Source organism: Ailuropoda melanoleuca, chromosome 17, assembly GCF_002007445.2.
Source record: "Ailuropoda melanoleuca isolate Jingjing chromosome 17, ASM200744v2, whole genome shotgun sequence".
In the NCBI taxonomy this organism is placed as follows: domain Eukaryota; kingdom Metazoa; phylum Chordata; class Mammalia; order Carnivora; family Ursidae; genus Ailuropoda; species Ailuropoda melanoleuca.
Genome location: NC_048234.1, coordinates 4,388,067 through 4,411,916, shown reverse-complemented (window position 1 = coordinate 4,411,916; position 23,850 = coordinate 4,388,067). Strand labels below are relative to the sequence as shown.

Here is a 23,850-nt window from a genome sequence, read left to right as displayed (position 1 = left end):
GGTTCGACAGAGCTAGGGTAAGAAAAACCCTAGGCTGGAAAGGCCCTGTGCTGGAGGAAAAGGCACTGTGTTCAGACACATGGCCCCCACTTCTGTGACCCTACCAGAAAGTCAGTCCCAGGAACCTAGATGATGGGTTCCATTGTGGACAAGGCAGAAATCAGAGACTTTTCTGCTAATAGCATGGCTTCATCTGTTGTTAGGGATTAAAAGCCAGAGGCGGGGGCAACTCCCACCTCATGCTGATCACACAAGCCCATCAATCTAGGCCACGATTTTGTCAGGAATAAGGATGGGACTAAAGAGCCAAAACCACTTTCCCATCAGGAATATCCTTCCCCTAACCAGCTAAATTGTATCCTTTGCCCAAGTTATGTAAACACTTGCTACCCATTATTATGGGTCCAAGTATCTCATTCATGCCAAACTCATGGGGCTTTGGGCTCCCACATATGGGAAATCGGAAAGTGACAATTCAGTCAAAACAAAAGCTTGGCGTGATACTGTAAAAAGGAAAAGAAAAACCCCCAAAGTTTTATGTGTGTCTCTGCACACGCGTTTGTGAGAAAACACACCCACACATAATGTTAAAAGGCCACACTGGCCTGATTACATCCTAAGCTGAGGCATGACTTGAAGTTCTGACCACATTCAAATGTTTTAACTCAATGTGATGTTGGATATCTGCAAGCCCTTTCCTTTGGCTGGACAAGGAAAGCCAAGTTGCTTGGCAAAAAGAATATAACTAACCCATCATCATGGTTCTGTGTTGGGAGACAGTTAAATGAGCCCGGCTTCTAATATCTCTGCATTTATCTCTCTATTCTCTATTCATTTATCTATCCACCCACCCTCATATCTTATCTTATCTTATCTATCTTATCTTATCTTATCTGTCTATCATCATCCCACCATCCATCCATCGGTCCATCCAAACACGAATTCATTTCCTGGGAGCTTTCACTATCCGCTCTTCTTTGCATGGTGTCAAGCCTTCACTTTTCACAGGGAATGCCTTTCCCCCTTTTCCATTTTGTGAAATCCCACTGATCCTTAAAATTTAGGTTCAATTCTTTTTTTTAAAGTAATCTCTACCTCCAACGTGGGGGTCAGACTCATGACCCCAAGACCAAGAGTCACGTGCTCTATCGACTGAGCCCCCCAGGGGCTCGTGGTTCAATTCTTCTTTGGAAGATCATTCATAGACCCCTACTGCCAGCTCACAGTGTTATCTTCCACCTTAATTTTGTGGTGCTTCTGTTTTGTACCCCTCTTTTTCTAGATCATAAATTACTGCCTTCAACATCTCTTCACTGTTGGGCCGCATTGCTGTTGTCTCTTGCAATGGAAACATTATGCATTATTTCTTATCTCCCTAAATAAATTGCAAGCTCTGTGAAGAGAGAGGCTATGGTTTTCTCCCCTTTGCAACCTCCCTCCTCAGCTTGCCTCTTACATAACATTATGCAAATTGTAGGCACTCAACAAATAAACTTCGATGGGACATGCAGTTTCTTCATCTGCTAAGTAGGGATAATATTGATGTTGTAGCAATATGTGCGGATTAACTGAGATAACATATATATATATATATATATATATATGAAAGATTTCATTTATTTATTTGACAGAGAGAGAGACAGCCAGCAAGAGAGGGAACACAAGCAGGGGGAGTGGGAGAGGAAGAAGCAGGCTTCCCAGCAGAGCAAGAAGCCCAATGCGGGGCTCAATCCCAGGACTCTGGGATCACGCCCTGAGCCAAAGGCAGATGCTTAACGACTGAGCCACCCAGGCGCCCCCGCGATAACATATATTATAGAGCATCTTAAACTGCAAAATCCTAAACACATTATTAGTGATAATATTGCTCTAATTTTAATACAAATAAAAAATAATTAATAACCATATGCCAAGTTATCTACAACCTGAATGAACAAGGACTCTTTGGTAACAAATTTCATTAGCACAGGGGCGCCTGGGCGGCCTAGTCCATTAAGCCTCCGACTCTTGATTTTGGCTCAGGTCATGATCTCAGGGTCATGAGATCGAGAACCTGCATCGGGCTCCAAGCTCAGTGGGGAGTCTGCTTCTCTCCCTCTGCCTCTGCGCCTCGCCCCTCCCCCAACTTGCATGTTCTCTCCGCCCACCCCCACCTCCACCCCTAACCCCCCCATGCACATGTGCTCGCTCTCTCTCAAATAAATAAATAAATAAATCTTTAAAAAAAATATTTCATGAGTACATACAGAATCATTCCCTGCACAAGGTACCAGAGCTACAAGGTAGATGAAATACAGTCCTTGTCTTTCAGGAGCTCATGTTTTAGCAGAGAAGCAGGACTGTGTGTGAGGGTGCAGAAAGCACTAGAACACAGACACAAAGTGCTCCGAGATACTTAAGGGAGTCCTTAATTCTGCCCGGGGATTAGGAAACAGTTCAAAGAGGAGTCATCACTTGAGCTGATCCTGGAAGATGAAAAGAAGTCCTGTAGATGGAGAAAGAGAAAAAAGAACATTCTAGAGAAGAAACAGCATAGACGTACAGGATGTTTTTGGGGAAGAGGAGGCAGGATTGTCTAATTGCACACTGAGGGCCTAGGGAAAGGGGTTGGGAGATTCTAAGACCCAGGGGCTTATGCACAGATCAGCAGGCCTTTATGAGTCATGGAGTCAAGTTAAGGAGTGTGGCCTTGATTCCAAAGGCCATGCAAAGCCACGGAGGAAGGAAATCGGTAGATTCTATTAACAAAGTGACTGTCAGGGGCATGCTTTCGGCTGCAAATAACAGAGACCCAGCTAAGACCAGAGTGAACAATAAAGAAATTCATTATCTCATTTAACTGGAAATTCAGGGATAGGCGGGCTGCAGGCATAGAGTAATCAATCCCCCAAGACCCCCAATCTTCCTGCATCTCCACTGTGCAAACACTAGTTACCACTTTATTCTTGAGGGGCTGAATGGCAAAATGGCCAGTAACACATTCAGGCACAGCCAAATCCTGAAGCATCCTCCCAGCAGATACCCCTCTCCAGGTCTTGGGTCACATGGCCCTTTCAAAAGACAGAAGCAATTTGCCATGGCTGGCTTGCACCAGCCATCTGAGATGAATGATAACGGACAGTCAGCCATGATGTCCACCACTGGTCACCAGCACGCAGATGGGCTCCAAGGGGGAATGTGAAGACAGGGAGACCCACTGACAAAATAGTGCACGATTACTGGCATTGGGGCACCTGGGTGGCTCAGCCGGTTAAGCATCTGACTCTTGATGTTGGCTCAGGTCACGATCTCAGGGCCGTGAGATTGAGCCCCACGTTGGGCTCCATGCTGGGCAGGGAACCTGTTTAAAATTCTCTCTCTCTCTCCTCCTCCCCCCCCTCCCCACTAGCTCACACTCTCGCTCTCTCTATCAAAAAAAAAGAAAGAGGGGCGCCTGGGTGGCACAGCGGTTAAGCGTCTGCCTTCAGCTCAGGGCGTGATCCCAGCGTTATGGGATCGAGCCCCACATCAGGCTCCTCTGCTATGAGCCTGCTTCTTCCTCTCCCACTCCCCCTGCTTGTGTTCCCTCTCTCGCTGGCTGTCTCTATCTCTGTCGAATAAATAAATTAAAAAAAAAAAAGAAAGAAAAGAAAAGAAAGAAAGAAAAGAAAAAAGAAAAGAAAAGGAAAGAAAAGAAAAGAAAAGAAAAGAAAAGAAAAGAAAAGAAAAGAAAAGAAAAGAAAAGAAAAAGATTACTGACATAAAGTAATCACACCTGGACCAGAGATGCTGCTGTGGGCAGGAAGGAGGAGGAGAAATGAAAGACATGTCTTACGTGTGAAGAAGAAGTGGCCAACTCATCATATGGGGAATGAGAGGCCAGGAGTTGAGAAGGTTCCAAGCTTCCAACCACAGGTGAGGGAGGGGTTAGTGCCTTATTGGCTGAGATGGGTGTCTGGGGGCCCTCCAGGCCTGCCTGACAAAGACTGAAAGCATGAGAAAGAGAGGATTCATCCATCTTCTCTCCTTCTCCAAGAGTCAGTACCGTGGAGTGGTTGAAGGACCGAATTTGATGTCCTGCAGCCAAGCCTCCTGTCACTCACGAACTGAGAACCTTGAGTGATCTTCCATCTCCTTACCTGTGAAGTGGCTATAATAATGCCTCGCTCATAGAACCGTGTCCGGGGCGAAAGGCAGTGGCCGACATATAAGAGACATCGTGGTGGAATAGATAGGGAAGGAGGCCAGGGTTCTAGCCCTAGTGAGGTCACTCACTCACTGCCTGACCTCAGTCCGATGACTGCTCCTATCTGAACCCCCATTTGTTCATCTAAAAGACGGGGAAATACCCACTCCTGGGGTTGCTATGACAATTGGGTTAGAAAAACACGGCAAGTGCTAAGGTGGACTGTGCTGGGTTTTGGCTACTGACCTACATTCAATCGGATGCTTGTGCTCTTAGGCTTTAAAAGAGGGTGGAGAGAGGAACTGAAGCTAGGAGAGAGGTGGGGCTGGGGGTGACAGTCATGTGCAAGGGACAGTGGTCCCAGCCTCGTTGTCCAGGCCAGAGAGGTCAGCAGTGCAAGCTCTGGCTTCTGGCGTTTAAAGTTGCTGACGCCTGGGTGGCGCCTGGGTGGCTCAGTCGGCGAAGCCTCCGACTCTTAGATTCAGCTCAGGTCCTGATCTCAGGGTCCTGGGATCGAGCCCCACGTCGGGCTCTGCACTCAGTGTGGAGTTTGCTAGAGATGGTCTTCCTTTTCTTCTCTCTCTGCTCCTCCCCTGCTTGTTCGCACTCTCTCTCTCTAATAAATAAATAAATAACATCTTTTTAAAAAAATAATAAAGGTGCTGGTACAGCCTTTTTCTTTTCTTTCTTTCCTTCCTTCCTTCCTTCCTTCCTTCCTTCCTTCCTTCCTTCTTTCCTTCCTTTCTTTCTTTCTTTCTTTCTTTCTTTCTTTCTTTCGTTCTTTTTCTTTTCTTTTCTTTTCTTTCTTTCTTCTTCCTTTTTCTTTTTTTAATGGAACCCATTCTGTGGCAAGCTTTTTGCTATTCTCTGAGTGCAAAGCCCCATTTTGTTCCTGCCTATTTGCTCTGTCTGGTTATCTAATCTTTCTTGAGAACTCTGTGCATTACCCAATAGCCTCAAAATTGTGTGTGGTTTTTTTCTGCTTTAATCTGCTTCAGTCCATTTCTGTGCTTATGCGAGGGATCCTGCTTACACAAGCGCCCAGGAGGATGCCTGGCATGGAGTAGGAATTTCGAATTGATTCCTTTCTCCTTTTGGCTCCTGATTCTCCATGTCTTTCCTACCACTCAAGTTTTCTTTTCTTTTCTTTTTTTTTTTTTTAAGATTTTATTTATTTATTTGACAGAGAGAGACAGCGAGAGAGGGAACACAAGCAGGGGGAGTGTGAGCGGGAGAAGCAGCTTCCCGCGGAGCAGGGAGCCCAATGCAGGGCTCGATCCCAGGACCTTGGGATCATGCCCTGAGCTGAAGGCAGACGCTTAATGACTGAGCCACCCAGGCGCCCCTCCACTCAAGTTTTCTTTTAGCTACATGATGCTCTGATGAGTGGGAGGAAAGCCACTCCCATGGAAAGAAAACACAGAGTGGTTCCATCCCATAACCGCTCTTCCCAGCAAAGATCATTCCACAGACTAACAAACCTGGGGTGGAGAACTTGCCAGTTTTTAAAATGAAAGGGGTTTTGAGGACAAACATGTACTTGTTCACCAAACCCCAAAATGTGACAACAGGGGACATCTGTGAACGCTTAGGAGCAAAACCTGTGGAACTAAGAAACAGAAGTATCCATTTACGTGATAAGGATCTTCGGGATTTCAAAAACGGATGGACCTCATGAAGAACCCAGAAAAGGAAGGGTGTCACAAACTATCTGGGGTCACAAAAGGTTTTTTTAAGCCATGGATAGTGGAAGGACATCAGATGGCGAAGAGGACACTGGGGAGTTTTAAGAAGTACATCCTTAATATTCTTGGATGAAAATTGCCTCTGGTTTCTGCAAAACACCCTATGTATGACTCAGAATATTCTTTCATTTTTCCAAAGCCGCTTCCCCAGGCTCTTTGCTATGAGACTCTCCAAATCTTCCAATAATTTGTTTCTTGCATGTGCTAACTAGAGTCTGTTTCTGTTGTTTGCAACCAAGGAACCCTGACAGATTCAACTCGTTATGGCAATAGTAACAATCCTTAATTGTTAGAAAGTTGCTGCCTTGAGCAAGCTCAGCTCTCTGCTCCTTGTAACTTCTACCCTGTTTCTGTTTTCTGAAGCAACTGTTTCCTGTTTCCTGGAGCAACTTTGAGCCAATGTTATCCATATGATGGCCTTCCAATTGTTTGAGGATAAGATACTTTCCCTTAGTCCGTTATTTCCTGGGATAAATAGCCCTGATCTCTCACCAGTGAATTAGAACATAATTTCCAACTTTGTCAACATCCTGGTACCACTCCTCTGAACCCTTAAAATGTGACCCCCAACAGGGGAACATGAAAGTTATAATAAGATCGTTGTTTCTCCTGGTCTCTTTCCTAATTACCTACATGACCACTTTTCTTCATAGCAACATTACATTGTTGAATTATATTAGCTGCATTGTCAGCTAAAACTATTTTTTTTAAAGATTTTATTTATTTATTCATTCGACAGAGATAGAGACAGCCAGGGAGAGAGGGAACACAAGNTATTGTCAGCTAAAACTATTTTTTTAAAAGATTTTATTTATTTATTCATTTGACAGAGATAGAGACAGCCAGCGAGAGAGGGAACACAAGCAGGGGGAGTGGGAGAGGAAGAAGCAGGCTCATAGCGGAAGAGCCTGATGTGGGGCTCGATCCCATAACGCCGGGATCACGCCCTGAGCCGAAGGCAGATGCTTAACCGCTGTGCCATCCAGGCGCCCCTAAAACTATTTTTTTAAACTCATTGCTTCATCGTATAAACCAGACAAAATCTTCGGAAATTACAAAATACAAATAAACAAAAGATAAATTTCAAAGGCTCTCACAACTCCCCACCTCGTGATAATCACTATAAAAACATTCTTGTAAAATCTTCCAGACTATTCCGTGTTTATTATGTTGTATTTTCTATCGGCCATACACTACCCCAATGTAGGTTATGTATTTAACTAGTACTCTCTGGATAGTTTCCGTACATTTGTGTTTGTTTGGCAATTGCAAACGATGCTTGGATTAACATTCTTTTTTTTTTAAAAGATTTTATTTATTTATTTGACAGAGATAGAGACAGCCAGCGAGAGAGGGAACACAAGCAAGGGGGAGTGGGAGAGGAAGAAGCAGGCTCAGCGGAGGAGCCCGATGTGGGGCTTGATCCCAGAACGCCGGGATCACGTCCTGAGCCGAAGGCAGATGCTTAACCGCTGTGCCACCCAGGTGCCCTGGATTAACATTCTTATACATCCATCTTTGTATATTCTCTGACTACTTTCCCCACCTTTGTTGAGATATAATTGACATTTAATATTGTCTAAGTTCAAGGCGTTGATTTGACACATTTATATATTGCAAAATTATTTCCATCATAGCATTAGCTAACACTTCCCTCCCATCACATAGTTACCATGTCTTTTTTGCAGTGAGAACATTTAAAATCTACTCTCTTAACAACTTCAAAGTATGTAATAGAGTATTATTAGCTATAATCACCTTGCTGTACATTACCTCTCCAGAACTTGTTAATCCTATAACCAGACGTTTGTACCATTTGACCAATATCTCCCCATCTCCCCACCTTGAAGCCCCTGGTAACCCCCACTCTGAGCTTGGCTGTTTTACGTTCTGCATATGAGTGATAACAAACAGTATTTGTGTTTCTCTGTCTGACTTAGCATAACAGCTGATTTCTTTAAAATTCCTATGGGTTGGGGGACGCCTGGGTGGCTCAGTTGCTTAAGTGACTCTTGGTTTTGGCTCAGGTCATGATCTCAGGGTCCTGGGATCGAGCCCTGCATCAGGCTCTGCATTTGGTTAGGAGTCTGCTCGGAATTTTCTCTCTCCCTCTGCCCCTTCCCCTGTGCGTGCTCTCTCTCAAATAAATAAATAAATAAATAAATAAATAAATAAAATATTATAAAAAAAATTCCTAGAGGTTGAATTGCTAGTTCAAAAGATATGTGTTTCCTTGTGAGGCTTTTAATTATCTATCACCAAATTACCCTCCAGAAAACAATTTACACTCCCATCAGCAGATTATAAAAGGCTCTAAGACTCCCGAATTTTCACATCAGGGCCGGCCATGCCAGGTGTCTGTAAGTCTTCATTGATTTTAAGCTACATGGAATACTGTATTTACACTTCTTTAATTGTACGCAATTGGCTCTAGTGACTCTCTCCCACCTGTTGAGATGATTATTACACGAGCGCTTCAGTCTAACCTTTTGAGAGGCAAGGATGACGTTGAAGAGACTTGACATTCAGTCAAGTCTGGGAATACTCTTCCATTCTCATTTTGCAGCCCCTGCAGATCTGACTTAGTGTCTCTGCTGTTTTCACCCAAGTCACAGATGACACTGTTGAGAAGGCGGCCAAGAAGTGGGTCCCCCCACAATCTACAAGGCACGTCTTCAGCCTGAAAGATACTCATCAATGAGCCAACCCAACAGCTCGGGTGGCAATTTGGATGTCATTGGGTCTTTCTCAAGGACCCACCCAAAATCCAGCAACTAAGGAGATGGCCAGCACCTCGGGATGGGGCTCCCACCCCCCGTTGAGTGTCTGTTCTGGTTCCTCGATCCCCAGGGGCTGTCAACTGTTGAGTCTAGGATCATGCTTGCATCCATGTATCCACCACCAAGGTGAAACAGATGTTAGTAGTTAGTCATATTTTCTTGTAGATCTTTTTTTTAAGAGGAAATAGGATGTCTCAGACACAACTAAAATCCCACTCTCGTCCCCTTCCCACCTCCAAACGGAGGAGTATGTCATTCCTTTGCATTTTGTATATTTACTATTTTTAAAGATTTTATTTATTTATTTGGGGAAGACCGTGATAGAGAGAGCACGAGTAAGGTGGAAGCATAGAGGGAAAGACAGAGGGGCTTGATCCCAGGACCCCCAAGATCATGACCTGAGCCAAAGGCAGATGCTTAATTGACTGAGCCCCCCAGGCGCCCCTGCATTTTGTACTTTTAGTACACTTGCATATATCCACAAACAATGTCAGCACTTATTTTTTTTAATTTGAAAATGTCCCATAAGGATCATTGCATGAGGGTATCTTCCCAGGCCTCATCAATATTGTGTTTCTGAACTGCATCCGTATTGATACATATAAATCTAATTCGTTCATTTTAACTCCTTTGTAATCTCACATTTTTTTTAAAGATTTTATTTATTTATTTGACAGAGAGAGACAGCCAGCGAGAGAGGGAACACAGCAGGGGAGTGGGAGAGGAAGAAGCAGGCTCCCAGCAGAGGAGCCTGATGTGGGGCTCGATCCCGCAATGCCGGGATCGCGCCCTGAGCCGAAGGCAGACACTTAACCGGTGTGCCTCCCAGGCGCCCCTTGTAATCTCACATTTTAAAAAAGATTTGATTTATTGATTTGAGAGAAAAAGAGAGAGCACAGAGGGGAGTGGGAGGGAGAAGCAGACTCCCCGCTGAGCAGGGAGCCCAATACGGGGCTCAATTCCAGGACCCTGAGATCATGACTTGAGCCAAAGGCAGATGCTTCACCGACTGAGCCACCCAGGCATCCCATAATCTCACATTTAAAGAAAATCCCCTGCTGAAAAGGAATTGCTGTGTCATAGGGTGTGAGCATCTTCAAATTTATATTACCCGTTTCCCCCACAAGTACCAGTTGGTTCCAATGTATATTCCTGCCAAGACCAGAGGAGTTCCTTCTTTCCCCCATTCTCCCAACATTTGGTATTGTCAGACGTCCCAACAGTTGCCAAACTTTTGGGTATGAAATAGTTCCTCAAGATTTTAATTTGCATTCCCCTGAATATTAGTGACAGTGGGCATCTTTTCTTTTCTTTTCTTTTTTTTAAGATTTTATTTATTTATGTGACACACAGAGAGAGCACAAACAAGGGAGTGGCAGACAGAGGGAGAGGGAGAAGTAGGCTCCCTGCTGAGCAGAGAGCCTGATGCAGGGCTCCATCCCAGGACGTAGGGATCGAAACCTGAGCATAAAGCAGGTGCTTCTTGGACTGAGCCACCTAGGCGCCCCAGGGCATCTTTTCCTAAGTGTCTTGGTTATTTTGAGTTTCTTCTTCTAGGAGCTGAGCTGTAACTGTGCCAGCCAGCCTCCAATATGGGCCCCAATCATCTGTCCTGAGTGGTGTTCACACCCTTGTGTGGGCCCCTCCTGCCTTGTGCTGGGGCTGGTCTGTGAGACTGATGGCGTATGGCAAAAGAAATGGCATGTCACTTCCAAGATTAGGTTATAAAAGACACTGCAGTTTCTCTCTTGGTTATTCTCTTTCCCTTGGATCACTCCATCTGGGAGAAGCCAGCTGCCATGCTGTGAGGATCCCTTTGGGGAGGCCCACATGGCAGGGAACTGAGGTCTCTGGAAAACAGCTACGTGAATAAATTTGGAAGTGAGTACAATCCGGATGACTCCAGCCTCGGAGACATCTTGCCTGTTAGAACTACCCAGCTGAGGGGCGCCTGGGTGGCACAGCGGTTGAGCGTCTGCCTTCGGCTCAGGGCGTGATCCTGGCGTTGTGGGATCGAGCCCCACATCAGGCTCCTCTGCTATGAGCCTGCTTCTTCCTCTCCCACTCCCCCTGCTTGTGTTCCCTCTCTCGCTGGCTGTCTCTATCTCTGTCAGATAAATAAATAAAAATCTTTACAAAAAAAAAAAAAAAAAAAAACTACCCAGCTGAGAGACCCCTGAATTCCCGGCTTTCTAGAAGACGATAAATGTTTGTTGTTTTAAACTGCTGTTTGGGGGTAATTTTTTTGCAGCAACAAATAACTAAAACAACGTTCTGGGGACTTTTTTCTGCTGGGTTGTTTTTTTCTCTTTCTTCCGGATCTGTAGAAATTGTTTTAAATATTCTTTTTTTTTTAAAGACTTTATTTATTCATTTGACAGAGAGAGAGAGACAGCCAGCGAGAGAGGGAACACAAGCAGGGGCAGTGGGAGAGGAAGAAGCAGGCTCATAGCGGAGGAGCCCAATGTGGGGCTCGATCCCATAACGCCGGGATCACGCCCTGAGCCGAAGGCAGACGCTTAACGACTGAGCCACCCAGGCGCCCCTGTTTTTAATATTCTAAACACTAATCTTTTGTTGGTTAGAGAAGAAATATCTTCTCCCAACCTTTGACTCATCTTTTTGCCTTATTTTTGGTGCTTTTTGATAAGAAAGCTTTCACATTTAATATAATCGAATTTAGCAGGTTCCCCCCCTTCTAGTTTATGCTCTTCCTGCTTGAGGTTGAAAATCCTTCACTACTTCCATGATAAAAAAGATAGTGTTCTGCATTTTTCTTTAAATGGTTTAAAGAATTTTTAGAACTTTAATCAGTCTGGAAATAGTTGTTGAACTGAATTAACCAGACTCTTTCCTAACAGTTTTCTTTGTAATTCATTTTGAAAGAATTTGTTGTGGGGCGCCTGGCTGGCTCAGTTGGAAGAGCAAGCAACTCTTGATCTCAGGGTCATGAGTTTGAGGCCCACGTAGGGTGTAGAGATCACTTAAATAAAATTTTTTAAAAAAAGAGTTTAAAAAAATGTTGTTGTGCATTTTTCTTCGTGCTGACAAAGACCAGAGCAAAATGATTATGAAGCAATGCTGTTGTCCACCTTCTTCTGACAAAACAAACTTATCCCTTCTTGCTTCTTTGATAGCTCCAAATATTGGGACAGGACATAGACACCAATAATTCCTCTTGGTGGGTCAGCATCCGAACCTCTTTGTCTTGAGAAGCCCACGCTCTTGTAAGTGTTAGTACAAAGCAAAGCTGAGCATTGCTGACCCCCCCTTTCCCAGCCTCTCCTCCAGCAAGACTGTGAACGCGTAACCTAGGATGTGCCAATCAGGCATATTCTTCTTGGACTTTTTTTTTAATTTTAATTTTTTAAAGTCATCTCTACACCCAACGTGGGGCTCGAGCTCACAACCCTGAGATCAAGAGTCGCAGGCTCTACCGACTGAACCCACCAGGCGACCCTTCCTCTTAGGCTTTGAGTGCAAAGAATCATCAGCGATTATGAGGCCATGCTTTTCAAACTTGACTTTCAGTTTTTCTCTATACACACACATCTATATTTGATATCACACTGTACATACCGTTTGGTAACTTCCTTTTTTCATTCCAACAATATAAATAAGCATTTCCCCCCTCAAAGGGATTGCACAATACAGCTTGCAACAAGGACATGGCATTCCGGCACACGATGTGCTATTCACATTCAACTAACCCTGCTATTTGACACAGAGGTTGATTCAAATTGTTCACTATTATAAACAACACTGCCAACTTCAGATTCAAATCGGCATGGGGGGGGGCGCTGGGGTGACTGAGTCGGTTGTGCGTCTACCTTGGGCTCAGATCATGATCCCAGAGTCCGGGGATCAAGCCCAGCATCAGGCTCTCTGTTCAGTGGGGAGCCTGCTTCTCCCTCTCCCTCTGCCTACTGCTCTGCCTACTTGTGCCCTCTGTCAAATAAAGAAATAAAAATCTTTTTTAAAAAATGGCATATGATGAGCAAGTTGTACTATAGCCTCTCCAAATTCTCAAAAACTCATTCATCCAACAAATATTGCTTGAGTGTCTCCCGTGGGTTATGCACCATTCCAGTTGGTAAAGATAAAGAAATGAACAAAATGGACAGATGTCTCTACCTTTGTTGCAGTTTACCTCCCGGTATGGTGGACAGTCATGAGGCGACATGTCAATAACATACACAAAGACACACGACACTCATAAAATACCAGTAATGGTGGCAGCTCCCACTTACTAAATGTTTGCGACCTGCCAGTCATTGTGCCAGGCCCTTTGTGGGCAGTTAATGCACAGACACTATTTCATCAGCTCCATTTTTTTCGGAGAAGGCCACTAGCATTTTGCCTTTCTCCTGCCCCGCCATTAATGCAGGAAGACTTGAGGTTGCATCAGTGATATCTATCTTCTACCCAAAGCCTATGGTGGGAGCAAGAGGAAGATGCCACTTCCTAGAGCCGTGGCGTCCCAACTGACAGCTGGTGTTCATCAAGGAAGTGGTCTAGGGTCTGTGCTTCCAAAGCCTCACTTTAGCTGTAGACTGGGAAGGACAAGGGACCTTGCTCCCATGAGAATACAGGCAATTTGCCTTCTACTCATTTGCAAACATCAGATCATATTTGTTCAAGAGCAAATTAAGAGATCAAACAAACAAACAAACAAGCAGAAACAGACCCATAAATACGGGGAACAAATTGGTGGTTGCCAGAGGGTGTGGGGGGAGGCGTGGGAGGTCCAGGCTTCCAGTCATGCAATGAATAAGTCACAGGGATAAAACGTATATGAGGAATACAGTCAATGGTACTGTACCAGCATCATATGGAGACAGGTGGCAGATACACTTGTGAGCACAGCGTAACATAACTTGTCCACTCACTCTGTTGAACACCTGAAACTCACGTAACATTGTGTGTCAACTATACTGCAATTTTTTTTAAAAAGAAAAAAAAAAAAAGGAAATTAAGTGAACAAAAGCAACACGGGGTCCATGAAAAAAAACAGAAGGAAAAAAAAAAACCAAAGCAGATGTGCGATTGGAGGTCTACAGGAAAAGCAAACCACTGAGAGAGCCATCTGTTGCCAGATGGACAGGAGGATGTGGGCAAACTTTTTCTACATCCACCCTCAGATATAAGAAGACAGGAAATATAGAATCATAAGGGAAAAATAGACGCAGGTGAAAAGGCAACAGACCGAGATAAATAAAAGCAGCATTAAGGGGGGGAAAAAGAGGAGTGCAAGGAAACCATAAACAAAAGCAGGGGTATCTGGGTGGCTCAGTCGGTTAAGGGTCTGACTCTTGATTTTGGCTCGGGTCATGATCTTCAGGCTGCAGGATCCAGCCCTGCACCAGGCTCCATGCTGGGAGTGGGGTTGGCTTAGGGTTCTCTCTCTCTTTCCCTCTGCCCCTCGCCATGTGCACACACTCTCTCTCTAAAAAAAAAAAAAAAAAAAAAAAAAAAAAAAAAAAAAGAATGGGACGATACCGTATGTTGGCAGAGCCCTGGAGCAACTAGGACTCTTGCACATTCCTTACGAGAAACAACATGACAATATCCAATACAATGAAAGTTCACACAGTCTATGACCTAGTGGTTCCGTGGTAATTCCACTCCCAAGCAGATATGCACTAAGGCAATGGCTCCAAACCTGGTTCCTAAAATCCTGACGTCTGGGGGGCCCCTGGGTGGCTCAGGCTCGGGTTAAGCAACCAACTCTTAATTTCAGCTCAGGTCACGAGCTCAGCGTCCTGAGATCAAGCCCCACGTCGTGCTCCATGCTCAGTGGGGAGTCTGCTTGAAGACTCTCTCCCTCTCCCTCTGCGCCTCCCTCAGCTTGTGCGCATGTGCTCTCTCTCTCTCTGTCAAATAAATAAATAAATAAATAAATCTTTTAAAAACATATAAAAAAAATAAATAAAATCCTCATGTCTGAATCAGGGGTGCCTGGCTGGCTCAGTCAGAAGAGCATGCGACTCTTGATCTTGGGGTTATGAGTTCAAGCCCTACATTGGGGGTGAGATTACTTAAAAATAAAATCTTAAAAATTAAATGAAATAAAATCCTGATGTTCAAATCAGACACTGTATCAGTTACATCAGAACGTCTTGGGGGGGGCGCCTGGGTGGCACAATGGTTAAGCGTCTGCCTTCAGCTCAGGGAGTGATCCCGGCGTTGCGGGATCAAGCCCCACATCAGGCTCCTCCGCTATGAGCCTGCTTCTTCCTCTCCCACTCCCCCTGCTTGTGTCCCCTCTCTCGCTGGCTGTCTCTATCTCTGTAAAATAAATAAATAAAATCTTAAAAAAAAAAAAAAAAAAAAGAACGTCTTGGGGATGTGAGCCAGCCAAGTTTGAGTACGACTGCTCTAGAGAAATCCTTGCGTGTGTGCACTGGGTGATATGTTTCCAGCAGTGTTGTTCGCAATTGCAAGAATCCGGGAATTTCCCAGCGTCCATGGGCAGAATTCATACGACGTGGTGTGTTCACACAGTGAAATGCTACAGCACAGTAGAAACTAATTGCAGCCACATCCATCAACAGAGATGCATGTCACAGACATAGTGTTGGGGAGGGAGCAGAGGCAATTCACAGAAGAGCATATACAACTCGACTGCGTTTACATAAGGGAAAAATTGCATTAACAGAACAATGCATTGTATAAATATACGTATGTTTGTTGCAAGACTATGATAAGCCCAAACTTCAGAACAGTGGTTACAGGAGGGGAGGGAAGAGGGGGTTGCTTCTAAGAGACCGTTTATTGCTTGATTTTTTAAACTGATGACGGTGCTTATATTTGATAGATGTGTTATAAATATTACTCCATCTGCTTTAATTATTTCATTAAATATTTATAAAGAATCTTAAAATTGTGAAAAGTGAAGGGGACCAACGTGTAGGGACCAACTTGAAAAATTCTTTCAAACTTTGGAGGAAAAGAATAGAGAAATCAAAAAATGAGGGAAAAAATCGTAACCATACAGGGTACCAAATAGCCATAATTATATCTTTTTTTAAAATTATAATGCAAGGAAAGTAGAAACTTTAAAAAAAAAATCTCACCACTTAAAATTTAATTTAAGTAAGCGTAAAAGAGCATAAAAACTTCTGGAACCCAAAACCATGAAGAAGTATTTCTAAATCTGAAATGCAAACGAATGTAAAACCACATTAAGATTATCGGGTAGGGGCGCCTGGGTGGCACAGCGGTTAAGCGTCTGCCTTCGGCTCAGGGCGTGATCCCAGCATTATGGGATCGAGCCCCCACATCAGGCTCCTCTGCTTTGAGCTTGCTTCTTCCTCTCCCACTCCCCCTTTGTGTTCCCTCTCTCGCTGGCTGTCTCTATCTCTGTCAAATAAATAAATAAAATCTTTAAAAAAAAAAAAAAGATTATCAGGTAAATATATTGGGTTAAACTGGTTGAAGCTAACTCCTTGCTCATGAACTTGAATATTTCTTGATGTAAATTTTTAGAATTAGAATCACTGACATGTACAGATATTTAAAAAATGGTTGTTAAAAGCATGAACCAACAGGGAAGATTCTGTAAAAGCAAACATTCATACAGAAGAAAATTCTGTAAAACCATAATGTCAGAGTTCGCTTTTGAATAGTGAACTGAGAGATGATTTGCTTTTTTACTTGTCTGTGTGTTTAATGGCATAATAATGACAAAATGGAATTTTATAAGGTGTACGAGGGAATTGTCCCAAAGAGCACTCCTGGGTCTTTCCTGGAAAGTTCGTTCATGGTGAAAACAATTTGCTTAGTACTTAAGAGCTAAGTTAAAAGAGTTGGATTCCCAGCCAGAGCCTCGGAATCAAGGGACCTCATCATGGTGGCCAGCCTCCATTGACCCCCAGCATCCCTGCTTCCTGGTATCCTTGCCCTTCGGTAGCTCGCCTTCCAACACTGTATGAGGGTTGGTCCGTGAGACCAACAGAATGTGGTAGAAGATACTGACACTTTCATCTTGGTCATTCTCTTTCTTTTGGATGAATTGTTCTGGGGGAAGTCAGTTGCCATATTGTGAGGAGCCCTCTGGAGAGGCCCATAAAATGCGAAATTAAAGCCTCTGGCCAATGGGCACCTTATGCCGCCATCTTGGGTGTGGCTCCTTGGGCCCCAGTCAAGCCTTCCAATGAAGCAACTCCAGCTGACATCCTAACTGAAACCACATAAGAGACTTTAAGCCAGAACCACCCAGCTAGACGACACTTGGGATCCAGACCCTCAGAACCTATGTGAGATAGGAATAGGGTTTTGGTTTTTTTTTAAGTTTTTTTAACTGAAGTAACCTCTACACTCAATGTGGGGCTTGAACTCATGACCCTGAGATCAAGAGCCCCACACACTTCTGACTGAACCAACCAGGTGCCCCTTATTTGTCGTTTTAAGCTGCTAATTTTGGGGGGTAATTTGATCCATAGCAACAGATAACTGATACACACTCTTAAACTGGGTCGGTAGCTTTAAGCACCAGAAGGAGATAAGAGAAATGACGGGAAGACAAAAGGGGATGAGAAGGGACGTGTTTGAGAAGGCACAGAATCCTTTATGAAGTAATTATACCTTCAATCATTGCCCCTATCTCAGGCCATATGGGGACTCTTGACCTGTCTTCTCAAATTGGAGGACTCCGAGGGAGGTCTCTGTGAGTGAAAGAGAAAGTCTGGAATGGGGCCATGTAACCTCTTTCTTCCTGAAGTCATTAACTGCCAGTTGGCAACTCACCAGTGTGGGGTGGCCCCCTTGGGCACACAGAAGATGGTGCCTCATCCCTGGCATTTCATCAAGAAGACCCACACAAGAAGGGCCCGCCATCCTGGGCGATGGTGGGCTGACCTGGGAGAGCCAGTCCAGCTGACCAAGGAGGGAGTCTCCTACTGGGGGTTGGAGAGGCTGAGGGTCTGAAAGCTTGACCACCTCCCTTTGAAGGTCCACCCAGCCTAGGACCTTGGACAGACACACTGTCAGGATCATTGCCTAGACCAAGGACAACATCACAGCCAAATCCTACCTGGGATCCCCACAAAAGCACAGCTACCACCAGACACGGAGGGACGAATCAAACAGAGAAGCCCAGCCTGGCAGAGAAAGGAGAGGTCCTCCTTGACTTCCCACAAGGGAAGTCACGAGGGACTGCAAGGAGGAAAGTAAGGAACAGCAATGGACAAAACGCTCCCCTGCATCCCGAGCCCAGGGCAGGGGCTCTGCACCGGCCTACTGTAGAAAATACCCACCTGAATGTGCCAGAAGGTTTCCTTGAAATGAAACTATATTAAACTGGAAATGGCTGGACACAGCTGATATTTATAAGATTGGGCTAACTTCAGTTTTTCCACTGCCGGGCATGAGTAGGGGTTTTTTTTAGAGAAAAGGAAGTTAAGTTTAAAAATAAAGTAAACTTCTTGTTGGCACAAGGCAAAGTGGAGATTGTTCAATTAAAGCTGTTAAATGAGCAGTGAGACCTGAGGCATGTATCTGACTTCCTCTTGAATGCTAATTTGGTCAAGGTCCCCATGTGGGCACGCTGACCTCTTCCAAGACCTTCCACAATTATAAAGGCAGGTTTTTTACAAAAAATTTTCTAGAGTCTCTTGCCCCCGTGTAAGTACCATCCCTTCTTCGATTCTAGACCAGCTGTCCAATGGAACATTCCCTGGTGGTGGAAATGTCCTGTGTCTGCCCTGTCCAATATGGCAGCCACTGACCACACGTGGCCACTGGGCACTGGGAAGGTGGTTGATGCCAACTGAGGGGCCGACTCTAAAATTGTATTTTAATTAATTTAAATGTAAACAGCCACACGTGGTTAGTGCCACACACTGGACAGTGTGGTGCAAGATGGAGTCAGGTGTATTTCTTTCCACCGAACTTTCGGAAATTTGGGGGCGTGTCCTTGTTCATTTGCTGTTTCGATTTGGGTCGAGCTTTCTGACTCTTGCACACCACCTACCCATCCTTCCTGATGTGTCCTCAGAACCAAATCGAGGAGAGCATTTACAGTAATGCTTACATGGGGAAAATCTGAGCACGGACTGGATTCTGATAATATTAAGAAATGACTTAGGTCATTTCAAAGAGGAATTTGGGGCCTGAAACCAAGAGCTCTTAATGCTGTGACCAAATATTGAAATTCTCCATAGGATATAATAGTTACTCAATAGTGCCATGGTTTCCTGAGGAGATAGAAGATAAAAAAAAGAAAGAGAGAAATTACTAAAATTGCATGCTGAAGTGTTTACAGATAAAATAACGTGCTGTCTGCAATTTGCTTTAGATAATGGAGTGGGGAGTGAACAGAGGAGACAAGATGGGTTGCTAATTGTTGAAGCTGTGTGATGGGTTCATGAGCTTGCCTTCGATTAGTCTATTTTACACGTGTGTACTTTTTTAATTAAAAAAAATTGAGGTGGGGGATGGGGTAACTGGGTGATAGGCATTAAGGAGGGCGCTTGATGGAATGAGCACTGGGTGTTGTATGCAACTGAGGAATCCCTAAATTCTATCCCTGAGACTAATAATACACCATATGTTAACTAACTTGAATTTAAATAAAATCTTTTTTAAAAAGTAAGCATTTTAAACAAAATGGGAAAAGGCTTGGATTATGATATCAAGGAGAAGAGGAGAAAAGGGGCTACCCGGCTGGCTCAGTCAGCAGAGCACGTGACTCTTGATCTTGGGGTCGTGAGTTTGAGCCCCACGTTGGGCGTGGAGCCTACAAAAAACAAACTAACTAAAAAACTACTAAAAAAAAAAAAGAAAAAGAAGAAGAAGGGGGAAAAAGCAAGCCACAAGGGACACCTGGGGGGCTCAGTCAGTGAAGCGTCTGCCTTGGGCTCAGGTCATGATCTCAGGGTCCTAGGATCGAGCCCATGGCTCACCTGCTTCTCCCTCTGTCCCTCCCCCTGCTTATGCTTCCTCTCTCTCTCTCTCTCAAATAAATAAATAAATAAAATCTTTTTACAAAGCCGCAAAATGATAAGCATACAATAAAATGAGGAATTCACCTAAACGGGAAGAAATACATAACGTAATGTCATAGCTAGGATCCAGATGGCGGAATTCAGACCCTGGCTAGAACACCAACCTGGTTTCGGGAATTCTTTTACTTTTGCTCAACCTCTGTCTCCTTATCTGTGGAATGAGGCTCATACTGGAATGTACCCTTTAAAACTGCGGCGGAGAGTAAATGAGCCCATTTACGAAATCCTTGGCCAGCATCTGGAGAACAAGTCCCATCAGTTCTATCTGGGAAATTGATTTGTAAAGGGGCTGCTATGGTACCATCACCTTATCCAATTTTCCATCCAATTATCCAAGCTTCTTTTTTTTTTTTTTAAAGATTTTATTTATTTATTCGACAGAGAGAGAGACAGCTAGCGAGAGAGGGAACACAAGCAGGGGGAGTGGGAGAGGAAGAAGCAGGCTCATAGCAGAGGAGCCTGATGTGGGGCTCGAACCCATAACGCCGGGATCACGCCCTGAGCCGAAGGCAGACGCTCAACCGCTGTGCCACCAGGCGCCCCCAAGCTTCTTTTTATATTCAAGGAGGAAAATTTAAAAAATTAAAAGAACAGGGGCTCCTGGGTGGCTCAGTCGGTTAAGTGTCTGACTTCTGCTCAGGTCATGATCTAAGATCCTGGGATCGAGTCCTGCATCGGGCTCTGAGCTCAGCACTGAGTCCGCTTCTCCCTCTCCCTCTGCCCCTCCTCCCCATGCACGCACAAGCCCACGCTCTCTCTTTCTCAAATAAATAAATATTTTTTTAAAAAAATTAACAGAACAGTTCCTTCCGTTGCTACCTCTTGTGTTCTGAGAAACTGTTAGCAAAGTAATTTGATGATTTATCAGATGTTCTAAACTTTAGCAAAAGGAGAATTCCAGCTTATGTCTGGGTCAGTGGAATTCCCCGTGAAAACCCTGTTTTGTGGCCTTTGTGATACGTGTTAGGAAAGCATCTTCTGGAAGCTTCCTCTGGCCCAGGGGGAGTAGGGGTGGTGGAGAGGGGTCTTGTGTCAGTGGTTCTCCTTATTAGTCCTGACCCAAAAGGTCTCCACACTGATGGGCAGACCTTTTGCAAGAGATGCAACACATTTTCCCTTCCTACTAGGTTTGCATCTTGTAAAAACATATACCCTGCCATTGGCACTGCCTTGTTATGAATCCCATCCAAGTGACAGTGATGCTTATGAAATTGTATTTTTTAAAAGTTTTATTTATTTATTTATTTATTTGGGAGCGAGAGAGAGCACAAGCAGGGGAAGAAATAAAGGGAGAAGGAGAAGCAGACTCCCCGCTGAGCAGGGACCCCCGACGTGGGGCTTGATCCTATGACCCTGGGATCATGACCTGAGCCGAAGGCAGACACTTCACAGACTGAGCCTCCCAGGTGCCCTATGAAATCAAAGTTCTTTCAGGAACATGAAAATTTCCCCTTATCCATTCCCTATCCCCTTTGCATTGGGTGATAGACATGTAAGGCCGTAAAGTTCCGGTCCAGCTGTCTCTATTTTTGCTCAAGAATAATGACACTGTCTCTATTACCCTGTTTTGGACTACTGTACAAAGACTGTTTTCCATTTTCTCCTCAACCATCAGCGGTAGTAAGTCAACTGAAACTACACTAAACCAGAGGGGGCAGGGAGAATATTGGTGTGCATAACTGAGAAGTCCAGGGGTAGGGTGAGCTTCAGGTATGGCTAACTCCAGATGCTGTAATATTTTCAGGAATTTCTCTCTCTCTCTCCATCACCAGGCTCAGCATTCTGCTCTATTGCCTTCATTCTCGGTCTCACTATAGCAAGGTGGTTTTCAGCAGCTCCAAACATATAATTGACCATCTTAGCGCCTCTGCTAGGGAAAGAAACACACCTCATTCCTAATCATTTGAGCAAAGTCCCAGCAACAACTTTCATTGGTCCAGAGAGGGTGATGTGGCCACCTGTGAACCAGTCGTTGACATTTTGGTAGACTATTTTTGGTGCCAAAGCATAGGATTGACCCACTTTGGCCACACAGGTTCTGAGTTGAAGATGAATGGCTTCCCTTCAAAGTTCAAGAGGCTATTGAAAGAAGATGACAGATGGATACTAAGCAGACAAAAACAACAGCTGTCCACTCTGCATCCCATAACAATCTTTTTTTCGATGCCCTTTGATGCCACTGGCCGAACATTCTTCCCTAACTTTGTGGCACTCTCCGTCCTTTGCCAGCAGCCTCATATTCCACTGCGTTGGCCTCTTGCCCAGGGAAGTAAAATCCTCCTCAACAGCATCAACGTCACCAGCTGTTTACTCCCAATATCCCCTCCTTTCTCTTCCAAAGTCACAGCCGTCCGATGAATGAAAAGATGGAATACCATGGTATCTCCAAGCCTTCAGAGACTGTCTCAGAGCTGGAAAACTTCCAGAGACATCGTTCAGGCTTCTTTTGACCACACCGTTGACCTACACATGGATCAGAAGAAGTAGATGATGGCTGGAGGTTCTGTGCAAATATTCCATAACATCCTGTATTTACGCTCCAGAAACACGTGTCCCTGCAGCGTGCCGCACCTGGTCTCAGAAGGAAGTCCCCTCATTCTGGGAATGCACAAGTGTTGTTGTTGTTGGGTTTTTTTTTCCACCCAGTTAGGGTTGGGTCTCTCAATATGTGTACTTACAATATCTGGCATGGTGCTGAGGACACACCAGCTAGTCAATGATGCCTGCCCTGGTTCCCTTCCTGCCCTGTCCAGCTGCCCTTAAAAAAACCCAAACCAGGGGCGCCTGGGTGGCTCAGTCGGTTAAGCACCCGACTGTTGGTTTTGGCTCAGGTCACGATCTCAGGGCCGTGAGATCGAGCCCCGTGTCGGGCTTCACGCTTGGAGGGGAGTCTGCTGGGGATTCTCTCCCTCTGCGTCTCCCCCTGCTCATGCTCACTCTCTCTCTCAAATAAATAAATAAACCTTAAAAAAAGGAAACATAAACAAAACCAACCAAACAAGCAAGAAAACTAAGTTAAGATGGAATCAGAAAAGAGGTACCGGGACTTTATCTGTAACGTATTTTTCGAGCTAGGTGGTAGGGTCTGTGAGTGCTTCTTGTATTCCTGGCTAGTCTTCTGAAATATTTCATAAATTAAATAAATTCTAAAATATGCAGGTTGTGGCTCAAGGTGACAAAGCGAAAAGCTAATCCCATCATATCACTCCCTGCTTGGCTCCCCAAGGCTCACAGGATGACGACAGCCCCTTGCGGGGCACACGAGATTCTGGCACACAAGGACTAAGATATGGCCCGGTCTTCCTCCTCCTTGCCTATCAAGGCCTGAGTGTTTGTGTTCTGCACCCACCCCCCAAAAAAGTTTGTATGTTGAAGCTCTGATTAGGGTTAAATGAGGTCATTCACGTGGAGCCCCCGTGATGGCATTAGTGTCTCTGTGAGAAGAAGAAGGGAGACCAAAGCTCTCTCCACCTGCCCTGCGAGGACACAGTGAGAAGGTGGCTGTGTGCAAGCCTGGAGGGGAGCCCTCACCAGACTCTGAATCTGCAGGCACCTTGATCTTAGACCGCCCAGCCTCCTGAGAGGAATACGTATCTGACATTGAAACACCCCGTCCAAAGTATTTGATGATAGCATCTAACCCCCACACCGCCAGCCATGGCTTCAGGTATCTCGAGCCACTCCCAGTTCCCTGAATGGGCTATGTTCTTTCTCAACTGGGTGTTTCAGAGTCTCTTCTCTCCCTTTCTTCACATGGCTAACTGCTATTCACTCATTGCATTTGGTAGAGTAAGCTGACAAAGAAGTTCCAGAACGTAGGGGCTTAAAGACTATACATTTATTTTTGCTCTTGTAGTAAGTTCTGAGATGAGCTGTCCAGGTGAGTGGGCAGCTCAGCTCCTAGTGGTCATTCAAGGACCCAGGTTCCTTTCAGTTATCGCTCTGCCTGCTTCCAGACCCTCATGGTCCCCTGCATGATTGAAGTTGGGTCACTTCCTCATGTAGATCCCACCTGCAGGAAGAAGGCCCAGAGGGATGCTTTGAGGTCCAGACCAGGAAGTAGCCCTCATCATCTCCACACATTCTATTGGTGATAACTAGTCATGTGATCACAACTAACTGCTGGGGATGCTGGGAAATGTAGTCCCTACTTC

At 44.8% G+C, this 23,850-nt stretch overlaps 1 non-coding gene across 1 annotated transcript; it reads left to right on the top strand.

The window, feature by feature from the left end:
- The first annotated feature begins 18,775 nt into the window (after nucleotides 1–18,775).
- Nucleotides 18,776–18,902, top strand: LOC117797058. Its single transcript, XR_004621866.1, has one exon. It is a non-coding gene; the product is annotated as a small nucleolar RNA SNORA25 (small nucleolar RNA).
- The last annotated feature ends 4,948 nt before the right edge of the window (nucleotides 18,903–23,850 follow it).